Here is a 4,662-nt window from a genome sequence, read left to right as displayed (position 1 = left end):
CCGGGCTGGGGATTCGAACCCGCCACCTTAGGTGTATGTGGCTGGCGCCTTAGTCCCTTGAGCCACAGGCGCCGAGCCGTTTTGATCTCTTTTACATTAGAAGTTTTCTTTAGCTGTTTGGTAACAGTAGAGTGTGGTGGCTGTAATCCTGGCACTCTGGAGGATCCTTTGAGCTTAGGAGTTAGAGGCCAGTGTGAGCAGAGTGGCCTCCAAAAAAATAGAAAAAATTAGCCAGGTGTGGTGGTGCACTCCCTTAGTCCCAGCTACTCAGGAGGATGAGGCAGGAGGATCGGCGAGCTCAGAAGTTTGAGGTTGCTATGGGAGGCAACCTCTCTAGCCCAGGTAACAAAGTGAGAGTCAGAAAAATTTGTCTGGTGACATTTGGATATCTGTTCATATTTTTAAAGCTGTTTGAAAGTTGTGTGAGTGAGGGGATCCTTGCCAATTTGTGAACTTCACATTTGGGTGATCAGGCAAGAATCTGCCAATTTATTGAGGACTCCTACAAGTAAAGAGTATCCTTAGAACTCGTTTCAGGGATAATTTAATCAGAGCAAGATTTTTTTTTTTTTTTCCTAATCTCTTGCATGGGAATACCTGCTTGTAGACATTCTGGAAAATAGGTGAAGGAGAGATATGGTCCTACCATTCACAACTTTTCTTTTCTTTTTTGAGACAGAGTCTCACTATGTCATCCTTGGTACAGTGCCATAGAGCTGCCATCACAGCTCACAGCAACCTCAAACTCTTGGGCTTAAGTAATTCTCTTGCCTCAGTCTCCCAAATAGCTGGGACTGCAGGTGCCCGCCACAATGCTTGGCTATTTTTTTGTTGTTATTGTAGTTGTCATTGTTGTTTGGCGGGCCTGGGCAGGGTTCAAATATACCAGCCCTGGTGTATGTGGATAGCACCCTAGCCGCCGAGCCCACAACTTAGAGCTTTAGCTTAAAGCCCTCATTTTCAGTTTTGTTCCACATTCCTGCTCCTTCTTCTGTGCTTGGTGTGCCTGGTTCAATTCCTAGGACTAAACCTCCTATCTTCTGAGAAAGCTGGGAAGGAGTGCAGGCATCTAACTGCTTTTCATGTAGACTTTCAACTCATCTTCCTGTTTTTAGTATTGGTATCTCTAATTCTGGAGCTATCCAAGGTTCTGCAATACAAATCATCTTTGTTCTTAGGATCTCCACAGGGAGGTACTTTCAGTTCCTCTGGCCCACTAAGTCTGTCACACATGTTCTCTGACTATATTGATTTCTCATTTGCTGATATCTTTTCTCCGCCTACTATTTTTTTTTCAGAGACAGAGTCTCACTTTATCACCCTTGGTAGTGTGCTGTGGCATCACAGCTCACAGCAACCTCCAGCTCTTGGGCTTAAGTGATTCTCTTGCCTCAGTCTCCCGAATAGCTGGGACTATAGGCACCTGCCCCAACGCCCAGCTATTTTTTTATTGCAGTTTGGCCGGGGTGGGGCTCAAACCTACCACCCTCAGTATATGGGGCCAGCGCCCTACTCACTGAACCACAGGTGCCACCCTCCCCCTTACTATCATTAAAGGTTACAGGAGAGAATGAAGGTTAAGTGTGTATATTCCTTTGCTGTGTTTAACTTCTATGTATTTCTTTTTCTTTTCTTTTCTTTTTTTTTTTTTTTTAGAGACAGAATCTTTACTCTATCGTCCTCAGTAGAGTATCATGGCGTCATAGCTTACAGCAACCTCCAACTCTTGGGCTTAGGCGATTCTCCTGCCTCAGCCTCCCGAGCAGCTGGGACTACAGGCACCCACCACAACACCTGGCCATTTTTTGTTGCAGTTTGGTTGGGGCCGGGTTTGAACCCACCACCCTCGGTATATGGGGCCAGCACCCTACCCACTGAGCCACAAGCGTTACCCAATGCATTTATTTTTCATAAACAGAAGACAAAACAATAAGCTGTATGTGCATTAATAGTGTTGAGAGAGGATACTGGAGAGGGGCGAGGTCTGGGAGAACAGGTCTTCTTAGGGAGACCACAAGGATGCACCTGCAGGGCCCTCTCCATGGTGACTCAACTCTTGGGAATTTACAGGCTTAATCTCCTGGAATTTGGAAATTTCCAAGTTCTGTGAAATCCTGTAGTTCTGTAGGGGGTAGAGTAGCATCTCCCACTTGATTCAAAATGGCCAATGAAAAGGGTACCTGTGGAGTGGAACTTTTTGACTGTCAATAAAAAAGAAAAGACCAAGCCAGTCAGGGAGCGTGGCCATTTGGAAATCTTCTATGCCGTAAGCTCCTGGCTGACGAATAAAGCCCTTCCTCTTATAACTATGGTGTTTGGGTGCTCTTTCTCTCCATTGGGCCTCATCTTACTGCAACAGTGTGATCTGGTTTCCAAAAGAAAAAAAAAATTAAAACTCAGCTAGGCTCAGTGCCTGGGGCTCAAGCAGCTAAGGCACCAGCCACATACATCTGAGCCAGTGGGTTTGCATCCAGCCCGGGCCTGCCAAACAACAATGATGGCTGCAACCAAAAATAGGTGGGCATTGTGACTCAGCACCTGTAGCTCAGTGGCTAGGGCGCCAGCCACCTACAATGGAGCCACTGGGTTCAAATCTAGTCCAGGCCAACCTCAACCAAAAATTAGCCGGGCATTGTGGCAGGCGCCTATAGTCCCAGCTACTTGGGAGGCAGAGGCAGGAGAATCACTTGAGCCCAGGAGTTGGAGGTTGCTGTAAGCTGTGATGCCACTGTACCCTACCCAGGGCGACAGCTTGAGGCTCTGTCTCAAAAAAAAAAAAAAGAAAAAAATCAAAACTCAGCTAAAGAGAAGATGGGCCTATCTTGGATAGGTATGCTAGCCAGATTACATTTGAGTGCTGTGTTACATAAAGGGGAACAACAAATTTGACTTTGTCTAAAAGAGAGAGATCAAGATGAGAAGGATCTATGAGGATCTTATGATCCTCACCACCTAAGAATGTTTATGGGCATCCTGGACTGGTTCTAAAACCATTAAGTGACTACTTAAGTGGGCTTCTAATTAAAAACTCCTGTGATACTACACTTTTGTAAAAAGCTTTTAAGGCTGGGCACAGTGACTTATGCTTGTAATACCAGCACCTTGGTGGGGGGGGAGTCAAGAGAAGAGGAATGCTTGAGACCAGAAGGTCAAGAGTACCCTGGGCAACATAGCAAGACCCTGTCTCTTAAAAAAAAAAAAAAGAAAGAAAAATTAGTCAGATGCAGTGGCATGTGCCTATAGTCCTAACTACTCAGGAGGCTGAGGGTGGAGGAACCACTGAGCCCAAGAATTCAAAACCACCCTAGACAACAAAGTAAGTCCCCATCTCTATGAGAAATAAAGGAAAAATTAAGCAGGTATAGTGACGTAAGCCTGTACTCTGAGCTACTCAAGATGCTGAGGCAAGAGGATTGCTTGAGCCCAGGAGTTCATAGTGAGTTACGAATATGCCACTATACTCCAGACTGGGCGACAGAGCAAGACCCTGTCGTAGAAAAATAAAAAGTACATAAACAAACAAAGGATGAATCATTTGGGAACTTAAAATAATCCTTTCTTATGAATAAATGAAATATTATAAACTATGGCTTATATACAGGCCCACACAAAGGCAACTTCCTTCACTGATCTGCAATTACACAGTTACCCAAATCCCCTCTTCACCACCCCCATGGTGGCAAAGATATGTGAACTGGTGCAATAAAATTTAGAAAAAATCATCCATAAAAAACATACAACTGGTTGGTAAGAAAACTTAAGGCTATCTGACATACATCTCTACCTTTATTCATTTTGTTACACACTACCCATTCACCTCTGAAACAATACTTCTTATAAAATATTATCAATGAAATGGAATCAGACAGTAAATTTAAAGTATTAGAGTCAGGTTCAATGTCTGAGATAAAACGGACAAAAGACCTAAACTCACAAATATACACGGAAGCTGCTAAGGCTGGATCACGATAATACATCTGGCCGTGTACGCAACGCACACCTGTGCCCACACTGGCACTTAAACAGAGCACATACTAGCATCAGTCACTTAATCACTGTGAAATGATTTGTAAGGAATATATGTCTATAAAGCAAATTAGGGACAATCAGAGGACTTCCAAGGTCAGTACAATACCCTTGAATTTGTTTTGAAGAAAAAAGATCAGTTCAAACTGTAAACTCCAAACCACTTCTACTAAAACTGCAAAGATTGTGTAGTCATGCCTCTTGTCTTCTTCAAAGAGTGGATAATGTCTTTCTGAGCCTAGTTCTTCACAGTATGATCTAAAGACTGAGATGGAAGTATTCTTATTAGCCTATAGGGTTCCTTTGCATTGTTTTTTACTGTTATGCCTCTAAAACTTTAATACCTGTCAACATTTTTTTTTTAAATTAAAAGAGGTAATGGGGGGTGGCACCCGTGGCTCAGTGGGTAGGGTGCTGGCCTCATACCCAAGGGTGGCAGTTTAAAGCCTGGCCCTGGCTAAACCGCAACAAAAAAAATAGCCAGGCATTGTGGCAGGCACTTGTGGTCCCAGCTGCTTGGGAAGCTGAGGCAAAAGAATCGCCTGAGTCCAGGAGTTGGAGGTTGCTGTGAGCTGTGTGATGCCACAGCACTCTACTGAGAGTGATAAAGTGAGAGTCTGTCTCTACCAAAAAAAA

The 4,662-nt window shown here is 44.1% G+C and overlaps 1 protein-coding gene across 3 annotated transcripts in view; it reads right to left on the bottom strand.

The window, feature by feature from the left end:
• The window catches only part of KLHL18 (kelch like family member 18), a 70,603-nt gene that overhangs the window by 35,477 nt on the left and 30,464 nt on the right, over window positions 1-4,662 (bottom strand). The window lies entirely within an intron of this gene.

This window comes from Otolemur garnettii, unplaced genomic scaffold, assembly GCF_000181295.1.
Source record: "Otolemur garnettii isolate 467f Iridium unplaced genomic scaffold, OtoGar3 scaffold00082, whole genome shotgun sequence".
In the NCBI taxonomy this organism is placed as follows: domain Eukaryota; kingdom Metazoa; phylum Chordata; class Mammalia; order Primates; family Galagidae; genus Otolemur; species Otolemur garnettii.
This window is presented reverse-complemented; position numbering and strand designations above follow the sequence as displayed.